The sequence below is a fragment of the Eschrichtius robustus genome, chromosome 20 (genome assembly GCF_028021215.1).
Source record: "Eschrichtius robustus isolate mEscRob2 chromosome 20, mEscRob2.pri, whole genome shotgun sequence".
NCBI lineage: Eukaryota > Metazoa > Chordata > Mammalia > Artiodactyla > Eschrichtiidae > Eschrichtius > Eschrichtius robustus.
In genome coordinates, this window is record NC_090843.1 from 12,628,362 (window position 1) to 12,650,445 (window position 22,084).

Consider the following 22,084-nt stretch of genomic DNA (forward strand, 5'->3'; position numbering starts at 1 on the left):
CTCGGGGTGACTGCACCAGAGATGAGGAGCAGAGGGAGAGGGCACAGACACGAGAGGCTGAGAGAGCAGGAGGAGACCGCAGGGCCTTGTGGTGTTGTGATACAGTAACATACACTGGTCTTCATCCATGGTTTCTGGCACAAGACTCCTAAAACCCTTATTTCCTGAGTGACAGAAGCTACAGGGGCATCTTTAGTTAGTTTTTGTTCCTAGTTCCTGAAATAACTCCAGGTGAAAGGATGTCTCCCATTATTCATAACAAACCTCTTTCAACCACACCTGAGTCTATGTTAATGAGGTGATTTTGGAAAGCCCCTAGATAACCAATGGTTGGGGGCTGGTTGCCAGGGGAACCAGAGGGTTGGAACTTGCAACTCCACCTCCCAACTTTCAGGGAATGGAGAGGAGCTGGAGGCTGAATCAATCACCAGTGGCTAATGGTTTAATCAATCAGGTTTAAAAATACTGCCGGGTGGGCCTCTAACCCACAATCTGGACAGGATTGGCAAACAATCTAGGCATGTTGCAGCAAAAACAGAAATGAAGTTTTCCCTCTCCTGAGAACAACAAAAATAAAGGGAACAGTGAACAGGCTAGAGAAGAAACATAACCTAGCCTAAAAGAGTTAATCACTCCTAGTTTTAACTGTTACTAATCTGTAGTGTCTGTAACTAGGTTTGTACTTCACAAAGCTAACCTATCACTCTTTAACACTATGTGAATGACATCCTGCACTCCCTAGTAGCATTTGCATTTCAGAAAGAAGGTTGCAGGCCGTTAACCAAGAGACAAACGGACCCAACAACCCAATTACCAGGCTGCCTGACGCCAGCTGTGACTGTTTTGAAATAATGCAGGAAGAAGAAGAATGCAAGACCTTCACTACTTTTGATCCTTATCATATAGGCTGGACTGCAAGCCCCACATGTAAAATCTTCTCTGATTCCCCGAGGAGCAGGGGCACAGTTCTTGAGGCGCTAGCATGCTGTGTCTCTCCTTTGCCTGGCAGAGAAATAAAAGCCTCTCTATTTCTTTTCCTCCAAATCTCTGTCTCCGTATTTCTATTCCGCATCGGTGCGCAGGGAGCCAAGGTTTTTGCCAACAGGCACAGGTGCGTTTCTTTACGGAGGTTACTCACCCAAAAGACATCTTCTGAACACAAAAACTCAAAACCCAAAACCTGTCTCTTTGCTGCAAAATGAAACTAAGCACTGAAGGTCAGCAACACCTCCCTGGGGAAATCCAGGGGACGGTCCCTGGAACAAACAGACCAGGCAGCTGCTCACTCATCCACAGGCTTTCAGTACTGGCAAGGGGCCGACGAGGCACAGGCAAAAAGTCCCTCTGGACTTACCTTGTGGCTGGCAACCAGGTTCACTTTGCCCCCCACACAACAAGCCTCACTTAGACACCGAGGTTGCAGCAAAGAGGGCGTTTATTTGCAAGATAATAAAGAGAAGAAAATGGATCTCAAATCCACCTCCCCAGAGGCAAGGGGCTCGGGGTATTTATGGGATCAGGAATAAAGAAGCAGGGCGGTCAGAGGCAAGGTCATGAGGAAAGGTGATTGAAAAAAGGTTTGGTAATCGGTCTGCACAGGTATAACTAGGCTACAGGCCTCTGCACGTTTTGAGGGTGGAGTTTTCGACCCTCCAGTGTTAAAAGGTCACCAAGCGGACACTCCTACATGCCCAGTTGGAGGGTTGGTGGTCCTATCCAGTCTTAACTGGCTCAGCTTGAACTAGACGCAGCTGACTCCAAGTTCCTGGAAAACAACTCGGGCAAACATCTTATTGTTTAGGCTACGTGCTGCTCGGAGGACATGCAAGTCTTAAAACTACCTTGATTAGTGAAGGCAGGTGAATTGGTTTGACTAATTATTATGCACGGTTTCAAAAGCATCCATAAAAATCCCTGAACCAGCAGGTTTGGAGAGCTTCTGGGCTGGCGAAGGCGTGGAGATGTGGAGGGCAGTGTGCTGGGCAAGCGAGCATGGGAGCTCCCGGCCCCTCCCACCCACCTTACCCTGTGTCTTCCATCTGTCAGCTCTGAGTTGTATCCGCTTATAATAAACTGGTGATCTAGTAAGTAAAGCGCTTCCCAGAGTTCTGTGAGCTACTCTAGCACATTACTGAACCTGAGGAGAAGGGTCATGGGAACCCTGATTTACAGTAGTTGGGCAGAAGCATAGGTGACAACCTGGACTTGCAACTGGCATCCAGAAGTGGGGCATCTTGTGGGATCAGCACTAACCCCAGGCAGTTAGTGTGGGAACTGAGTTAAATGTAGGACACCCACTCGGCGTCCACCGAGAACCTGAGAATGCTTGCTGGAAGACGCGCCCCCTGACATGTGGCATCGGACAGGAAGCAAGCGTTCTGAGTGTGAGGGCAGGGAGGGAGGACGAACTCGGAAGCAGGGTCCTAATCAGAAGGGACGGCCGAACTCCACAAGTGTCCTGATAGAGCTGTCCTAACCAGGGACAGCGGGGTGACCTCCCCGCAGGGCTCTGGGGCAGAGCAGAGCTCTGCCGGGGCAGACCTTGGGCACAGCCCCGGTCTCCACCACGTCTCCGGCTAGGCAGTCGCACCCCGCCTCGCCCAGCACCCACAGGCCCAGTGCGGCCATGTCAGCCTCTCCTTAGCTGCATCCATCCAGGGCCTGCTTGCCATCTCGAGTTAACAGGGTGCTGACAGAAACCCTGAGCCCGCCACCCTCAATTCTGCACGCCCCCGCCCCCGCCCCCGTTGCCCTCAGCTCGCCAATGGCACCCCTCTCCACACAGTTGCCCAAGCTGAACACCTGGAACTAGCCTGAATTTCCTGCTGTCTCTCATCCCCCCACCACACCTCAGCCACCATCATCCCTCACCTGGAGTCTCACTGACACCAGATCCTGAACTGGCCCCTCTGTTCCATACTTGCCCTTTCAGAGCCACCAAAAGAATCTTAAAAAAAAAAAAAGCCTAACTGCCCCCCACCCAGCAGGGCTTCCCATTCCTCGGTCCACTTACAACACCTGGATCGCTACATTCAGGGCTGGGATGTGCCGAATGGTTCCCCCTCCCACCCCGTCAGTCAATCTCAATCCAGCTGCCCCTCTGCCTGGAATGCTCCTCCCAACCCACATACAGGCTCCTTCGTGTCACTGAGACCAACTCAAGGATCACTGCAGGAAATCCCCCCTAAACTTCGACTAAAGCTGGTGCAATGCCATAGCCCTATCCAAATTCTCTGCGTGGCACTTATCAGGAGCGGGTGGATTATTACTTATGTTATCATTCTTCTCTACACGTTCCACATGGTATCCCATACTTGGAACTCCAGCACACAGGAGGCGCTCAAAAGTATGTACTAAATAACTAAATGGTAAAAACTATCACATGACAACACATAAACATGGGGCTCTGGGGCTACAGCAGAGGAACTGGGGAGGCAGGTATCTTTGTTCCTCCAGGGCCATTCCAAATCACTCCTCCTCCTCCCTCCTCCAAAGGCTCGGCTTCCTTAAAGTACCCACAACCCTGTGTGCTAGGTGGTCTCAGAGCCCAGGTGGCTCTACCACAGAGGATGGCCCTGCATCCGTGAGGTGCCTGGCCCACCTCTGCTACCCCGTCCATGGTTTCCCCCACTCCAAAATACCCAAGCACCCCACACTCTGATGGCCAGCCCTCTCCCTTCAGATTCGGTCACTCTAGATCAACAATAACTTGATCTTTAAGTGTGTTATTGGATGTATCAATGAACTACAGGAAAACTAAGGACATTCACTTTAAAAAGTTTTGAATTCAGTAAAAACTGGAGTTACTGGCTTCCAATTCAGTCAGTTGCCAAGTATTTTCCCCAGGTAGACAGCCTAGGGGATTCCCCAGGTATGTCCTGAGGTCACCACACTCTGTTCTGTACCCCAATCCCTGGCACCTTGAAGGAGATAACAAATGTTTGTTACTACTCCATTTAGGATGTATATCATTGTAGCCAGAAAAAAAATGATACTAAGTAATGTACAATTCTCATAGACATGGCAAACTTTCTTAAATTTATTCATTTAACAAGTATTTATTTAGCACTTACTACATGTCAGGTGCTGTTTCACCTGCTGGAGACATAGGGGCCAGGTCCCCACACCAACGGGTTGTCATCCTTGCTGGGACAAGACAGAGATGCACGGAAACAAAGGGGCAGAGGAGGTAACTTCCCACATCACTAGCGTGGCCGGAGACGCAGGGCGGCTCGGGTCAGAGGTCAGGGAGGCCCTGCCCAGAGGGAAAGGCAGGAAGGGGCTCTGCTCAGCCTTCAGGAGGCTTACACATCCTGTTCAGTCCGTGGCCCCTGCCCTGGCTGCAAGCTTCCCAGGACCACTGGGAAACCAGGGTTCCAGCAGGTCAGCCTGGCCACCAAGCTCAAGAAAAGCCCGGAGTGGAATAACAAGGCGACTCGGTGACCTCCACAGTTGGGCGTTCACCCACACTAACTGACGTCTAATGGCTGGTCCCCCAAACCCCAACATATGCACAAAGCCAGCTGACTACAGTGGGGCTGCGTGAGTGCGAGCTGGTGCATGGCCTAGTGAGTTCTGGGGTCTGGCATAGTCTTGTGAACAGAAATCGGCGTACACACAGACCACCCGCATGCCTGTGCACACTCACAGGCAAAGAATCAGAATTTAAGCAAACACACAACTTCAAATGATGCCGATGCTACTGTGACCTTTGATGAAATGCCTATGAGTCATCACTGCGGTTCTTTGCAGAGAGAGCACACGGAGGTCTGTGAGGTCAACGGGCCTCCCTCCTCTGAGGACCGTCCGCAGGCCCGCCTCTTAAATGCATCGGTCACACAGCCACCCATGGAAATTACCCTTCTAGTACAGAAATCTGACCACGTGATACTGTGCCCATGGCACGTGGCCTTTTCAAAAGAAAGTTCAACCTGTTTGGCACAGTATATGAAGACCCCTAGGATGGGGCCTGGCCCATCTTGCCCACCACAGCTCCCTCTGGACCTCCAGCTGGTCCCCAGAGAGAAACGAGCTTCTACGGTGTACGCTCCGCTGGACCTCGACATGCCCTGTGCTCATGCTCCTTTCCCTCCCACCCCATCACAGACAGCCTGCCCTGCATCCGTCACAAATCCTAAAAGCCCCAAGGCTGAGATTAATCGGCTTTTATTAAAGGTCACAGATTCAAAATCTGGACCCAATCTGTCTGTCAGCCAGCAGGCATCCCCAGCAAGCACCCAGTTTTCAGGAGGGACCACACAAAACTTCTGGGGCAACTGGAGAAATCTCCGGGAAGGGCAGGGGGAGCGCACTGTCAACTCGTCTTGGCCCACGGCATTCACAGTCTTCTAAGAGAACCAGTGGGGTCACCAGGGGATGGACCAGGACCGTGCTAGGTCATCTCATCACTCTGATGTTCTCATCTGTAAAATGCTGACCTTTCTAAACTTTTTTATTTTTTATTTTTTTTTTAATCTAAGGGGGATATTTACCTTAGATTAAAAAAGTTAGTTAGTTAGTTAGTTCTGAAAGGCACTTGGAAATTCTGGGTCTTAGGAAGATGGAAGTTACTCCTCATGAAAGCCATGGTTTCCCAAACATGGAAAATTTGCAGGCTGCAAACAGACACAAGCAGCAGAGGCCCTATCTGAAGACCACATCAGTCATGAGTGAGTTCGAATGCACCCCTGGTGTCAAGACGCCACCACAGATTATACAGTGGGGTGTGGAAGAGCTCGGGCACTCACTTACTCTCTCACCCAAAACCCAGCAGTGGTCTGCAGCAGTTGACCCTGACCATGCAGGCCCAGCCTTGTCAGATCAAACGGAGCATTGAGAAAGAGGCTCAGAAACTGGTGCATCCAGGCAGTGAGAGACTCTGAGGTGTCTCTTCACAGATTACGACAGGACCAGGGCTGCAAGGAGGATCTACAGCCAAGCAGCTCCTAACAGCCAACATCATACTTAAAAGAGTTTGGGGCAAAGGATGAGGCCTAAGAAACCATATATGAAAAGGAGATCCATGGAAGAGAAAGAGCTTTCCAAGCCAAGTGGGCTCTGCAGAGGGGCTTGCCCCACCCTGGCAGGGCCCCACCTCTCCAGCAAGCTGGCTGCAGTGACTACGAGCTGGATATACAGGAAGGAGCCTGGGAGGATGACTTCATCCTTGCCAATCTCACCCCTTGCCAAGATGACCAAATCAGAGAGGAACCCACAGGCTACCCAATTGCAGATATGACAGTAGAACTAATCACACTTTTGTTTGTCTGACCAAAAACTTGGAGCAATTGTTTTAGAATAAACACTTGACAAGTACTTTACTGAAAAAACACCTCAGTAAAACATAAGCAGTTGCAAACTCTAAAATGTACAAAAAAGGACCATTTGTAAAGGCTACAAGTCAGTGCCTAGACGCTCACAAACAAGCCATTTAGGCACAATGGCTGGTCAAAGAGACACCTAAAGCAGAGGTTTCTTTTTATCCCCTTCCTCTGAAGGACTATGGCTCCAGATACATTTGGCTTTCCACTCAACCATCATTCCTAATGCAGAAAACCCAAATCTACTTCGGTAAGGCATGTTGTCTTACTGGTGCTCTGTAAATATATTGAATAAGCTGAATTTATAAAACATTTTTGGGGGACTTGAAATAAAGTCCAGAGGTGGCTCATCTCTGCACTCAGGACAGGGGACTCAGTGCACCCTCTGGAATCCCAGCATGAACTAAACTCGGTGCAGACAATTTTTAAGGGGATCGAGGGGATGAAAATTAGGGGCCTATGACCCAAGCCTTTTCTCCTGTCCTTCACTGACTGCCAAACAGTACCCATGACCATTTGTAAAACTTGAGAGAGATGAGCAGCAGATAGATCTTAATTCAATCACTGGTACTTGCTTGGGGTGAGGGATACTGCTACAGTGAGGGGAACAGAGTGCTTTTTTATTTGAATTTACAGCTGCCAAATTCCCTTGCCTCTCCCCCCAAAAAAGCGAATAAATGATAAAATAGAAGTTTGAAGAGTCTTGTAGTTAAGAGCTGACACTGTGCTCACTTTCAGAACCACATAAATGTTTCACATACCAAAACTTAAAATCAGTAAGGACTTGGGAATTCCTTGGCGGTCCAGTGGTTAGGACTCCGTGCTTTCACTGCCAAGGACCTGGGTTCAATCCCTGGTCGGGGAACTAAGATTCCACAAGCCGCGCACTGCAGCACAAAAAAAAAAAAAGAAAAAAAAAAAATCAATAAGGACTCAAAGTGAAATATAATCAGAAGCAAATGAACATCATTTTATTACAAATTAATAACATAAACACACTAAGACAACTTTGTAAACAGCATTTTAATTATATATTCTAAGGAAAAAAACAAAAACAACCACATGCAAATATTATACTTTAGTAGGTTTGTTTTTCACAGAAATATGGATTGGCAATACTGAAATTACTTTATATGTGGTCTAGGATTGAGCAAAAAGGTAAAGGTACTGAGGACAATAGGAGCCAGAGTTAGAAGAAAAGGAATGTAGAATGAACCCTGTGGTGATGGATTGGAATTGGAAGTATCAATATAAACTCAGTTTTTAATATGTACAGATATATGGATACAGAAATAGATACGGATGTATATAGTGTACACAAATATATGTTTCCCAGCTCACCCTTTGAGAAAGCCAAAAAGCAATGACACTCCAGTAGCAATGAGCATACCTCCCCCAGATCTTGGTTTCTAAAAAAAACATCTCAACTAAAAGGAACCAACACTCCTTAGAGAAATGACTGACTCCAGGCTAGGTCAAGGAAAGCACAAAATGAGTCCAGAATATCTTGTGGTGTCAGAAAATAAGTGTGTGCTCAAAATGTTGAGGACAGGCTAAAAGGACAGAGGCCAATTTGAATGGGCCAAATCTGGACAACAGTGCAACAAAATAAATGATAGTAATGGATTATAACCTATGAAATAAAAATAAAATTAAAATGCCTATACCAAGGTAAATAACTGAACAAATTAAAATATGGAAAGTTCTTCCTTACAGTACAATTCCAACTTATAAAAGCAGAAATAATGGAAATGGAAAAATTACCATGTGGCAAATGCAACACTTATAATTGTTTCAGAAAATGCTCACTTCTGGATGCTAAAATTACTCGTTGGCAGTATGGTTATAAACAAGATATTTACTATTTAGAAAGGGAAAAATGGTAACTTGATGAGGGAAACACCTTGTAGGCAGCACCTAAAACACACGACCGAAGTTAGCATCAGCAGTAATGGGACAAATCAGCATCAGATGACTCCTAATAAGATGCAGAGAAAAACACAATTTCACTGGTAAGGTTTTTCTTAATAAAAATGCGTAACTTAAAAGTAATCATAAAGGAACATCAGATAAACCCAAACTGAGGGGCATTCTACAAAATAACTGACTCATAAAAGTCAAGGAAAGACAGAGGAAGTGCTCCAGATTAACGAATAAGAAGACAAAGAAAACACGGATGGTGCTGGATTGGATCTTGTAAAAGAGTAAAGTCATTCGTGGGATAATTGCTGAGTGAATAAATCCTATACATTAGATCATGGTTTTGTATTAGCGTTAAGTTTCCTCAGTTTGCTACAATGAACTATGGTAAGATAAAAGGTTAGCATTTGGGGGAATCCCGGCAAAAGGTACAGAGGCGATCTTTGTACTCCTTTTGCAACTCTTTTGTAAGTCTCAAATAATTAAAAAAAAAAAAAAAAAATCACTCTGGGCCAGGCTGCCTGGGTTTGAACCCGTCCTCACTGGCTGTGGAACCCGGGTAAACTCATCTCTGCAGCGCCCACCTCTTCAGGTTCCTGGAGGGGTCGAATAAACACTAGAGCACTCGAAACAAAGCGTGCCGGCAGCGAACGCCCCCGGCGCTCCCACCCCGCCGGCGGCACGGGCGCTGCAGCGAACAGCCCCACAGGGAACAGCCCCGGGTCGGTGTACGGGGTTCCGCGGGCCCGGCGGGGTTGGCCGGCGGGCCCCGCGCGAGCGCACTGCGTCTGGCAGGACTTGAACGTCTCGGGTCTTTCCAAGGAAAGCGACGACGCCCGTGAAAAGCGAGCCGAGAGGCCGCAGCCTCCCGCGCTGCGAGCTCCTGAGGTCCCTCGGCGGCCCCCCGCGTCGCCCCCGCGTCCGCGCCTCACCCAGAACGCCTGCTACGAGCAGCCTCCGGTCCCGCCGCGTTGCCATGGTGACCCGAGTCCGTCTGCCACTATCCGGGCGGGCTCGGTGCACTGCTCGGGTCCCGCCGGCTGGAAACGCGAGCCCCGACGCCAGGTTCCGGATTCCTCCCGCCCCGCCCGCGCGCAGGTGCAGCCGAGGGAGGAAGGCCTAGGACTATCAGTGGGTTGCGGGTGGACGGGAGGCGGCCGAGGCTTCCCGGCGCGACAGCCCCCCCCACTCGTCCAGCTGGGCTCCGCGATCCCGCCCGTCTCGCAGCCCCGAAGCTGTTGGCGGCTCCGACGGGTCGGGATGTGGGACTGCACGGAGCGGGGGCGGTACTGTACCTGAGAGGGGAGGGGCCCGGGCTGCACAGAGGCAGTGATGGGCACAGAGGCGGGGGGACATAGTCTTTGGTCCAGCCTCGCCTCTCCATCTGTGTTTTCTCCACCCTGATGGCTTTCTGGCTGCCCAGAGCCAGTCGCCAAGCTGTTCCTGCCAGTGCTGGACAAAAGTCCCAACCCTCTGTTTTAGGAGGCAGCTCTTGGAGGGAGGTCCAGAGGTTATTAAATATCAGGCAGATCAATAATTCAAGCCTCATGGAAAATGAAAGATGTGATCCTATCAGTGCACAGAAACCACGTGAAAATAGTCCTGCCTGCCTGGAGGAGCCACAGAGGGTCCCCATGACCTTTAACCTACATCCCATAGGCCCTGGGCAGCCTCACTGCCTCCAGACCAGGGTAACCTGCTTGACAGTCCAGCTTCAAATCCCAATTCCGCTCCTCTTGTTACAGCTTTCTGAGACTCTGTTTGCTTCTCCATACACTAGGGATAACACCCTCCATTTCTCATAGATTTGAGGATCAGAAACAACATGGGAACTACATGGGTGCTAGTTCAGCCCCAGTGAAGGGCCTCTGGGGTGTATCTATGTAAACCCAAAGGGCCAAGAGGATACACCTCTTTGAATAAAGACAAATCCTAACAATAAATATGAGCTCTGCACCTCACCATCTATGCCCCAAAACCTGACCCACCCCACCATAACCGTATCCCTGCAATCACCCCAACAGTAACCCTAACCCCAGCCCTGAGCCTGACCCCAACACTAAACCTAACCCCAACCCTCACCCTGACCCTAACCCCTAACCCTGTGACAACACCAACACTAATCCTAACCCCTAATCCTGACCCACCCAACCGTAACCCTATCCCTGCAATAACCCCAACCCTGACCCTGACCCTAGCACTAACCCTAAGGGTGGCCCAGGAGCAGCGTGGCCTTGATTCCTGTGGCAGGGCCAGCTTCTACCACTTCAATCGCCCAACATCCCAGAACTTCTGATTCCCTCACCTGAGCCCCAGTTAAGGCCTCTGGGGTGCTGGGCCCAGAGAGGTATGGTACTCACCTGCCCCTGCACATCACACAGCCCACAAAATGATGGAGGCCGGCAGTGGGCCCTGCTGAGAGCTCAGGGCCTCACCACCCCAAGAGGGGCCTTGTCACTCCTGGCGGGCCCCACAGGCCCTCTAAGGTCTGCAAACTTGTCCACTTGGGCTCTGGAGCTCGGCCCCTTATCTGTGCCCCACGTCCGGGAGCCCAGTAGATGCCCATGGAGGGGAGGAGGGACATGTTGACTACTCTCCACCCAGCTCTCTGCCTGGTCTCCACACAGGTCAGGCCAGACCCCACATTCTCCCAGTCTGTCTCCCCCAACCTGCCCACCATCCTGTCCAGACCCCCTCCTCCACCCAGAATGCCCTCTGCGCACACTGCAAGGCAGGTGACCCTTAGGCCAGCCTACTGCATCCCCACTGTTGCCAATGCTGACTGACCGTGTGTCTGTCCTGGGGCCACTATAACAATGACCACAAACTGGGGGCTTGAGACAGCAGTTCTGGAGGCCACAAGCCGAAATCAAGGTGTCTGCAGGGCTTTGCTCCCTCCAAAAGCCCTGGATAGACTCCTGACCCACCTTTTCCAGCTTCAGGTGACTACTGGTGCTAGTCCTTGGTGCCCCTCAGCCCATTGATGCATCACTCCACTCTCTGCCTCCGTCGTCACGTGGCCTTCCTCCTGTGTCTGTCTTCACATGTGTTCTTTTCTAAGGACACCAGTCCTATTGGGTTAGACCCACCCTTCTCCCATGTGACTTCATCTTAACTAATTACATCTATAAAGACCCTATTTCCAAGGAAGGTCGCATCCTAAGGTACTGGGACCAGAACACGTCTTTTTGGGGCCACCATTCAACCTGCTACAGACTGCTTTCCCTGGGCTCATATCTGCCCAGGGCCAGCTCCCCACAGGCCACCCTGTGGTCACCCCTCACAGATGTGGTTACAGAACAGTGGAGGTTAAGGGACCCTGCCCAGCCCCTTCGTGACTAGCATAGCCAGGGTCAAACTGCCCCCTCACGCCAAGCATACAGCTGGAGCTTGTGAGGGTACAATGCTTGTGGGATAATAACAACATTGCAGGGACACTAAAGGGCCAGCAAAGGGCTAGTGCTGGACCTTCCTGAGAAGCCAGTGGGCTCTGAGGGGGCCCTGCTTCCCGGCCTGTCATGTGGGGTGGCCCCTATATCACACGAAGCCCTCAAAGCCACACTTCGGGTGATTCTAGAACTCTCTCCACTTTACAGATGGGGAAACTGAGGCCAGGGGGCTCAGGAGTGGGCCAAGTCTGCTGGCCTGGGCGTGGTCAGCTGTCCTGCTCCCACTGGCGCCCCCAGCACCTAAGCTTAGAGCAGATGTCAATACTGGGTGGCAAGCTGGCTCGTTGTGGGGTGGTATAAACCAGGACGGCCACGCATCAAAGGGCTGGGCTTGGGCTGTGGCTCCCAGATCCCAGAATACAGCCTGACCTTGGTGATCATCAAGTGACCCCTGTGTGGGCAGCCTGGCCTGGCAGCTGGATGCCCTCCCAGGACAGTGCCCCCCAGGGGAGTACCAGGGGCTGCCCAACGAGGCCCCCATTCTGACTGCCCATGACTCCAGGTCCTTCCTTCAATTTTTGGCCGTGGGGCTCATAGAGCTGGGAGCTGACCTCACTGTGGGAGCCCTGCTGCAGGCCTCTCATGGGGTCCCAAAAGCACAGGGATCTGGGTGGGGCCAGCTTAGGCACCAACCTGCATGGCCTTGAGCAAGTCACTTCCCCCTCGGATTAGGAAGGTGCCTGTGTTAGGCTGCGATGACCTAGCCACTTGCTCACAGGCCCCAGGGCAGGAAAGGCCAGGCTGCCACCTGCTGCCTGGGCCTCTGTGTGCCCCTCTGGACCACCAGAAGCAGGTGGGCAAATTCCCTGGTGGGGTCCTGAGGAAACAGGGACCAGCTTGGAGGCTTCAGTGGGAGAGATGTCCTTCACCACCCCCCCGCTACCAGTATGTGCCAGGCCATGGACAGCCAGCTGGATGGTCCCTGCCCCCGCCGAACAAGGGGTGCCCTGTGAACCGGGCGGCAAGCTGGGGCAGGGGAGGGCGTCCTCATGGCGCCACAACCAGGAAGGGACTCTGGTGGGAAGTACAGCGCTCCTGGAAGGGACAAGAGAACCAGGGGGCCCAACATAGCCATTTCCTAGAGGTTGAGGCCTGGAGGCAGAGGCAGGGCTATGGACATGGGCGGGACAGAGAGCGGTGTTCCCTGTGAGGCCATGGTCAAAAGGACAAGCTGCCCGACAAGTGGGCACCAAGAGGGGGTGCACCTCGCCAGGTCAACCGACCCCCACAGCCGTCTTGCCCGGAGGGCTGATGTCCACCTCACTTTGCTGCCCACTGCGGCCTCTGAGGGGATTCGGTGGGGCTGAGGGATTCCAGTAACTGAATCCCCAGAGACCGTGAGGTCCACCCTCTGGAGTGAAAGTGAGGAAACCAAGGTGAGGGAAGACGGGGGCTCGAGTGGCCAAGCAGAGCAGGGACAGGACCCACCCTCATGCCTCCCTGGAAACCACCCGTGAGCTGGCGCTTGAGGGGCAAGGGACTGGCTTCGTTCCACCCTCTCCTGAGTGCCCCCAGACATTCCGCCGAGCTGTGCTGAGTCACCCGGAAGAGGAGGACTGTGGTCAGCACAGGAAGGCTGGGCAAGGCCTCGCCCTCCTGGCGGCTGCAGGGACGCTTAGAGCTTGGCACGCAGCCCAGCCCACTCTCTCGGCCCCCTTGGTGGCTCCCGGGCCTGGTTCCTTGCCAAGGCCTGGCTGTGTCCTCCAGCCGTCCATTCTGGCCTGGTGAAGGCCAAGGGCAGGGTCAGGCTGAGACTTCCATCCTCCACCTCAGGAGAACTTTCCCGGGCCTCCGTGTGCCAGGCTGGGTCATGACCTCTGTCCCCTGGGGCTGAGATGCTCCAAGTTGAGATTAGGGGTATTAGTGGGAAGCTGTAAATCCGGGTATCATCTGGGAGGGGGCAGCCCAGGTGAGCCGAGTTTGAGCCCTAGAGAGCAAAATCAAGTAACGAGGCGGGCCCACACCCAGCTCAACCCCCCAGAGGGTACGCAGATCCCCGGTGAGTGTAAGGTCGGGAGAGGCAGCCAAAGCAAGGTCAGGTGCAGGGTGCGTGGCTAGGGCTAAGTTACCTGGGCCACCAGGCAGCCCACCTGAGCAGGTGAGACCTGAATGGTAGCCAAGGAAGAGAGATAGAAGCCTGGGCCAGGGGTGGTTTGGTAGTCTGCCTCTGGCCGCTGTGTGGGAAATGGGCTGCAGGGGTGGAGAGGAGGCTGGATGGTGTGTGAAGGTGCCCTTTCCCGAATGTCCTCACTCACCTGCATTCCTGGAGTTCCTACTCTGTTCCAGGCACCAGGGTGGGCAAAGGCTCTCCCAGGCTTGGGGGTCCACGGCCTAGGGCATGAGGAATTGCAGGACTTGCTCAGGCCTGGATGTGGGAGTGAGGGAAAGAGAGGACCCCAGAGGAAGGCCCCCGGTGCAGGGGGCGGCAGCAGGGAGTTCCAACTGGCCCAGGGAATTGAGGGTCCTCAGGGAGTCTGGGCTGCAGGGGTGCCTTGGGGTCACCAACACAAGGATTGTCTTGAGGGCCCTGAGAGGGGAGAGGCTACCCCCCCAGATGGACAGAGAGAGAAGAGGGGGCCTGGAGGCTTGTGGTCTGAGAAACGGCCACTGCACTTGGGGGTTGGGGACCCGGACAGGGAGTGTGGACAGTGGGCGTTTGCCAGATGCCCCCTGGGCAAGGTACCTAACTGAGCGGGAGTCTGTGCAGTGTTGGGCTCAGCCAGCCTCCTCAGCGGCCCCGACCTGTGAAGGGGCACCTCGCCTCACCTGGAGAGCAGGTGAGGTTGCAGGTATAGCCCGGCCGCCCTCAGGCTGTGCACAGGCCGTGGGAGCAGCCACTGCCAGCAGAGGTTGTGTGGTCGCCAGCTCTGTTCCAGGCCCCCGTCTGAGGAGGCTGTGCCAGACCCGACAGCAGGGAGGCTCCCACCGCCAGCCCCCAGTGGTCTTCTGGCCACCAGTCCTTCCCTGGCTGGCCACTCCACTGCTCTCAGCGACACCTCACTCAGGCCACAGGTGGGGGCAAACGGCGACAGGCAAGGCAGAGGGGGGCACAGGGAGGTAACGTCCCACAGCAGCAGCCCCCAAGCCTGCGGAACCTAGAGGGAGAACGGGCCTGCGGGCAGCAGACAGAGGAGCCGTATGTTGGGCGCCTGGACTGTGTGGCCTCCAGGAGGAGGGGAGGGAGGAATGGGTAGTAGGAACCACAGGGAGCAAGGCTGGAAGGGCTGCCTGTGGGGTCTGGAGGGCACAGGTGTGGGAGGACCCAGGGAGAGGAGGGGGTGTGGACACAAGGAGCAAAGAGGGAGTTGGGGGGCTCTAGCCAGTGGAAAGCACGAAGTGACAATTCCAACCCTGACCCAATCCCACCCCCAGGACCTAGATTGGCTCCAAGGAGGGGCAGAGGGAGACCTGACCCTCCTCCTGCCCCCAGCCCACAGCTCAGGATGGGGCAGAGATGGCAGATCCCCAAGTGGCCGCCTGTGGGACCAAGGGCAGGTGGAATGAAGCAAATGGGAGGAAAAGTTGGGGGGACTGGATCCAAAGGGCCTGGGGCAGCAGGTGGGGGCAGGGAAAGTCCAAACCCTAGGGGCCATGCCCTATCCAGCCTCCAGGCTGAAAGGTTGAGCTGAGAGGGGAGGAGCTGATCACTAGCCTGATCCCAGAGAGAGATGGGTCTCTCTGAAGGCCTGACCCGACCTGGCCTGGCTTCCCCAGGCCAGGTCAGCCCCGCAGAGCCAGTGGCCTTTGCTGCAGCCAAGGCTCCAGACACCTCATGCCCTTTATGTCAGGGTGGGCTGCTCCTCCCCCAGCACCCAGGTGAGCCTGCCTCCTACTCCATGCCCATCACTAAGGCCGCTGGCTTGAGGCTGGTGATCTGCCCACTGACGTGCGAGTGCTGGAGGGGGCAAGGGTCTAGGGCAGGGCTTTGCTGCCCCAGGGGTAGGAAGGAGAGACCAGGGCAGCCTCTAGACCCAAAGGGTGGCCCATGCCGAGCAATGCCTACTTCAATTTAAACACAGGAGCAGGCTTATATTTTACCTATTTTTGTAATTATGAAAGTAATAGATCAACAAGTGGTGCTGGGACAACTGGATCTTCACGTGCAGAAGAATGAAGTTGGATCCCCGCCTCACACCATACACAAAAATCCACTCAAAACTCAACAGCCTACACGTAAGAGCTAAAACCATAAAATTCTTGGAAGAAAAGATAGGGGTACATCTTCATGGCAATGGATTATTAGATATGACACCAAAAACACAGCAACCAAAGAAACAAATATAAAACTTTTCTGTATCAAAGGACAATGTAAGAGTGAAAAGACAACCCGGGAAATAGGAGAAGCATATATCTGATTAGGCTCCAGAACACATAAAGAACTCTTAAAACTCAAGCAAGGGACTTCCCTGGTGGTCCAGTGGCTAAGACTCCAAGCTCCCAATGCAGGGGGCCAGGGTTTGATCCCTGGTCAGGGAACTAGGTCCCACATGCCACAACTAAGAGCCCGCATGCCGCAGCTAAGACCCCGCACAGCTAAAAACAAACAAACAAACAAAAAAAACTCAACCAAAAAAAGAGAATCCACTTTAAAAAATGGTACAGGACTTGAACAGATATTTCTCTAAAGAAGATATACAAATGGCTAATAAACTCATGAAAAGATGCTCATTGTCATTAGTCATAAGGGAAATACAAATCAAAATGACAGTATGATACCACTTCTATAAGATATCACTTCACACCTATGAGGATGACTTTGATTTTTAAAGAACAGAAACTAACAAGTGTTGGCAAGGATGTGGATAAACAGGAACTCTTATACGTTGCTGGTGGGAATGTAAAATGGTGCAGGTGGAAAACAGAAAACAGTTTGGCAGTTCCTTAAATAGTTAAACATAGAATTATCATGATCCAGCAATTCCACTCCTTGGTATATGACCTAGAGAAATGAAAACTATGTCCACAGAGAGACCTTATAGGAATGTTCATAGCGGCATTACTCACAATCTCTAAGAGGTAAAAATGACCCCAATGTCCATTGACAGATCAATGGACAACCAAATGTGGGACATTATTCAGTCATAAAAGGGAATGAAGTTATAAAGACAACAACATGGATGGACCTTGAAAACACTGTGCTGTGTGAAAGCAGCCAGACACAAAGGCCACATACCATGTGATGCTTTTTATGTGATATACCCGGAGCAGGCAAATTCACAGAGACACAATGGGGGAGGAAGAAATGGGGAATGATGACTTAATGAGTACAGGGTGGTATTTTTATGGGGTTTTATGGGGTGATGAAAAAGTTTTGAAACTAGAGAGAGCTGGTGTTTGCACAATATTATGAATAAAGTAAATGCCACTGAGTTGTACACTTTACATATCCGTTGCATGTTATGTGAATATCACCTCAATTGAAAAAAAAAAAGTCAACTAATAGATATTCCCTGCAGGAAAACTGGGAAATTCTAGAAAAGTGTAGAGGAGAAATTGAATGTAGCCTTACCTGATCCCGCTTGGGGCGTGTACCTCTCCGGAGGCATGTGTGTATTTCTAAGAGCAATCACGTGACCTACTTTGATTCGACTCTGCACACTGCTTTCCACCTCAGAGTCTGTCGGAAACCTTACCTGCAGTCATCGCCTTCAGAAACATGACCGGCTAGGTAAAACGAGGATGACTGCAGCGTCCTTCATCCTTCAGGCTGTTCTCAGTGGCCGAGGGCAGGAGAACCGTCACACCTGAACCCCCAGGGCCCAGGAGAAGAGGTGAAGGGGCAGACCTGTAGCTGCGTCCTGTACCCCAACATCAGGGCTGGGCAGCTGGAGGGGTGCGTGGCGGGGTGGGGGCAGTCTGCATAGCCCTCAGGTCCAAATATCAAGTCCACTCACCCCGCTGAGACCTACCTGGAAAGGGCCCTGCCTGGAGACTTCTGGGCTAGGGGTGGGGAGGGAGGAGTAGCAGCCCCCTCCCCAGGGGATCAGTGGTCGTAGCCCTGACAGCAATTGTGGTCTGGCTCCACACCTGCCCCCCACCCCTTCCTTCCAGGGTCAAGGGTTGGTGTCCTCTGGGGCCTCTAAATTCTTTAATCTTCCTTCAAAAAGTGGAGACAAATTCCCCACCTTTTGAGTGTGGGCTGGACAGAGTGACTTTAACAGTGGAAGCTGCAGGAGGGATGATGCTGGATTTCCAGGACTGGGTCCGCAAAGCCCCCTGGCTGTCTTGGACCACTCACTCAGGGGAGGCCAGCTGCCATGGTGTGAGACACTCAGCAGCCCTCCCAAGAGGCCTATCTGCAGAGGACCTGAGATCCCCTGCCAACAGCCGCATCCTGGAAGCGGGTCCTCCTGAAACCTTGACCACCCAGCTCAGGCGCCCCCAGATTCCTGACCCTCCGACACAGGGCGAGTAATAAATGCTTACTGTTTTAAGTGGCTAAGTTTTGGGGGTGATTTCTTGTGTAGCAACAGAGAACGAATACCTCTCTCGCCTGTGGGGGGTGAGAGGGGGCCCCGACACAAGGCACCTTGTCTTCTCCCATTGGGGTCTCCCCTGGAGCCGAGGCTCCACATCTATAGATGTGGGCAGGGGGAGGCAGGACATTTGGACACCAGTGTTTTGACAGGATCCTGCAGAAGGGACGTCATGGCTAAGCACCGGGCACTTTTGGACAGCCCAGGCCTGCCTCCACCTGCCCGGGATCCTCCCGCACTCACCTGGCCCCTGAGCTCTGGCCCCCAGTCTCACCTGGGGAGGAGCCACGATCCAGGTAACAAAGCCACAGCACAGGCTCACTGGCCTCCCCCGGGAAGAGGGCATAGCACGTGCAAAGGCACAGAGGCCTGGAGGAGAGCCGACAGGAGTCCCAGGAGCCTCTCAGCCTGGTGGGGTCGGGGAAGGCGCTGCTCCACTGCACCCCCAGTCTCCAGCCTCCACAGCCGTGTCATCCACACCTGGCCAGGCCAGGGGCCTCCTGCCCGCTCCCCATGCCCTGCCTCTGCCTGTGCCCTCCCACATCTAAGCTCAGGTCTGCACTTGAGTTCCGCCTCCTCCAGGCCAGGCCCATTTCATCTATGGGGGTTGGGGTGGGGGGGAGAGGAGAGCTCCCGAGGGCGTCACAGGGTGCCACAGGGTGTGGCAGCAGCCTCAGGACAGAGGCTACCTGTCCTCAGAGGCTGTGGCCCTAAGAAGTTCCCCCTTTCACCCCTTGCAGGTGCCCCACCCTCGATGCCCTCACTGGCTGTCCAAGCAGAGCTCAGTTGAGGACCGGGGTGGGCGTGACGGGTGCAGGGTGATGGGTGACTTTGGGAAGGTGGAGGAAGATGCCGAGCTGGGGCAGGCCTCAATCTGAAGCCTGGCGGATGGATGTTGGCGTGGGTGGGGCGGGGGGGCTTGTCCACATGGGAGCCCCCCCGACCAGTCTGGCTGGACGATGGGGCCGGGGAGACACCCCTAACAGGTGAGCTGGGTGAGCTTTCAAACCCTCCCAAGAGTGGTCAGGAGGGCTTCACTGCCACTTCACGGATAGGACACTGAGGCCAGAGCGTGTCAGGGTTGACCCGGGCTGCGGGCACGACTTCCTCTCTGCTAGGCCCCTTCACCCCACCTCGACAAGAGTCTTGGGCACGCCTGCCCAGCTGCCCCACTGACCTTGGGTGCTGAATGTTTCGGCAGCAGCACCGACCCTGTCTCAGTCCTGTCTCTTAGTGGCATGGGTGAGTTCACTGCGGCCACCGAGGAGGGGGGCCATTGCCCCAAGTCTGCTGCCACCACCTGGACCCAGCCTCCCATGCTGGGTTGCTGTTCCTCACCTCCCAGGTGAGACCCTCGCTTCAGGACTGCTGCAGGGTCAGGAGGAGTGGGCAGCTGGGGCGGCCCCCCTTGTGACTGACCTTGGCCCGAGGGGCAGCAGCCAGCCGGGTTCCGCAGGGGAAAGCCAACGGCTATCAGAGGGATCACCCACCAGGGCCCAAGCCAGAGCCCACCCACCCCCAATCCCAGCCACACCTCAAACTCCTGCCACAGACACCCCAATATCCACACAGAACCCCACCCCGGACACTCCCACCCCCCACAGACACCCCCAAGCCCCACCCATACCCTCACCCCAGTGCCCAACACCAGCCCTGGGTGGGGAGGGCAGGTGATTCAGGCTGGGCTGGGCAGGAGTCTGGCCTCTGCCGCCTGTTTCTACCTCCGCCCACAGCCTGGGCCAGCCAAGTGGTCAATATGTTTATTTTTCAGGGCGCCTGAACTGACTCTGAGGAAAAGCCAAGGGGCAAGCAGGGAGGAAGGGGAGGGGCCTACCTTGGGGAGGGGCCTGTGTACCACTGGCCTCAGTCTTCCGGAAAGGCGGCCTCTCCACCCTGAATCATGGGAGGTGTGGCCCAGCTGTGGTGTGAGTGAGGACCGGCTGCGACAGTCCTGCCTGCCTCCAAGTCCCTAAGGACGGTGGGGTCAGGAGCTGGACCCCAGGGCTGGGGGGTCCAGGCTCAGCCAGAATGTCCGTCCCATGACTCGGCTTTCTTCAACCGACCCAGCCTGTGCTGGCCCCGAACCCGTCCACGGGGTGCTGGCAACCGATGCTGGGTGGCACAGGCAGTCCAGGGGCAGGAAGAATGGCCCGGCTGGGGCCTGGAGCCCAGTGGGGGTGCCCAGGGCTCAAGGATGGGGCCTCTGCATGGCCCCATCAGACCCTGGAAGTTTCCCTGATGCCCGAGATCTGGCCCTGCATAGGAGCAGGAGGCCTGTCCCACCATCCTCCCCGGGGGGCTGCCACTGAGACCCTCTGAAGTCTCTCCAGGTTTCCAAGATCATTTTCAGAGACAGTGGCACGGCGGAGCCTGGCTCCCATCCACCATCTGGGTGGAAAATGGAGATCAGACTCTGAGAAGGTGATGGGCCCAGTAGACACCCCTGCTCCATATCCATCTTCTCTCCTTGGGGAGGGTGGAGCACAGTCCCCACCCAGGAGCTGCAGCAGCCGGGGAGAGGGTGCAGGCAGGCCTGGAGGCCCCTCAGAGCACGTTCTAGGGCCTGATGGGACCTGCAGCTGTGATTTGGAACAACTGGAAGAATGAGAATCCAGGAGATGGAGCAGGTGGGGGCACTGGCAGGGGCGTGGTGGACCGTGGGGAAGGGCAGGGCCAGAAGCAGGTTGGGTCATGAGGGAGAGCATCCCCCCCACCTCGCCAGGGGTGGCTGCACCTCCCCGGGTCACCCACCCCCTCCCTTTCAGAAAAGGGGAGCTTGGGTTGGGGGGCTAGCCCAGGGCCACTGCGGGGGACGAGGCATCGGAGTCAGACTTGGGGTGGGTGTCCCTGGCCTTCTCCGCCCCTCCCCTGCACCACAGAATTGCACCCGCTCCTTCCCTGCTGTGCTCAGGGCTCCTGGCCCTGGAAAGTGGACTGAAGCACCCAGGGGGAGCTTGGGGTCTGGAAGGCCGAGGGTCTCAGGTTGTGGAGGTTTCTGGTCCTCCCCTGCAGGGCCCTGGTCCAGGGGAGGCCCTGGGGGGAGCCTGCTCTGCCCTGCCGCTGACTGTCAGCAGGTGGTTTCCCACGCAGGGCCACACACAGAGGCCATCACTCTGCCACCCCACTTTGGTCTTCCTCCACTTCTCCAGTCAAAGCACACTCCCTGGAGCCCTGCTGGGGTGGGGGCAGGGGCTGGCAAGCCGGTGCCTGATCAGCCTGCCCCCGCTGTCCCTGGGAGGGGGGAGCCCACACTTCAGCTCTGCGTGAGCAGCCAGGCTGGCCCTGGGGCCCACACCCATGGAAGACCATGCCTGAGGGGCCCTGGGTCTGGGGTACTGTCCTCTCCCTCCTCGGGGCTCCTGCAGGACCACAGTATCTCTGGATAAACACCCCCAGCCCTCCCAGATGGAGCCTTGGTGTCCCTTTCCTTCTTGGGGAGCAAGGGTGGATCCCAGGCACTCCCTCAGATCACTGGGTGGGGGCTCTCGGGGGCCCTCCCCGGTCGCAGAGCTCAGAGAAGACCCAGAGCTAGTCTGAGGGAGGCTGGGAGCAGGTCGGAAGACCCCAGCCACCCCACATCTGTCTCCCTTTTTGGGCCGCTCTGAGCTCTTCCATTTTGGGGTGGGTGGGGGCAGGAGCGGGGGGGTCGGGGCTCGAGGGCTGCACAGCTCCTACCTAACAGGAATCTTTGGTTCCTGGGGTGAGGGGCACTAGCTGCCAAGCCTCATGAAGATGGGTAGGGCATCCAGGTGGTGGCAGGAGGGGCCCACGCAGGGCAGGGTGTGGGTCTAAATGATCTGAGGCAGAGGAGGGAGGTGCCCCACCCCAGAGGTTGGAACTACCAGCACGGGTGAGGGATTCCCTTCTGCAGCTCTGCCCTGCACCCCCCTCAGATGCCCTCCCATGCTGGTGTACCTTC

At 54.6% G+C, this 22,084-nt stretch overlaps 1 protein-coding gene across 13 annotated transcripts in view; it reads right to left on the reverse strand.

Moving 5' to 3' along the window:
• CCDC57 (coiled-coil domain containing 57) overlaps positions 1–11,327 on the reverse strand; it is a 115,090-nt gene extending 103,763 nt beyond the window's left edge. For 9 of the 13 annotated variants that reach the window (XM_068529729.1, XM_068529727.1, XM_068529726.1 and 6 more), the window contains exons 1-2: positions 9,173–9,228; positions 7,082–7,207 (exon numbers count right to left, since the gene is read on the reverse strand). The gene's annotated coding sequence lies outside the window, so the exon portion shown is untranslated. The other 4 variants (XM_068529723.1, XM_068529720.1, XM_068529722.1 and 1 more) reach the window with 4 other exon arrangements.
• Between the last annotated feature and the right edge of the window lie 10,757 nt (positions 11,328–22,084).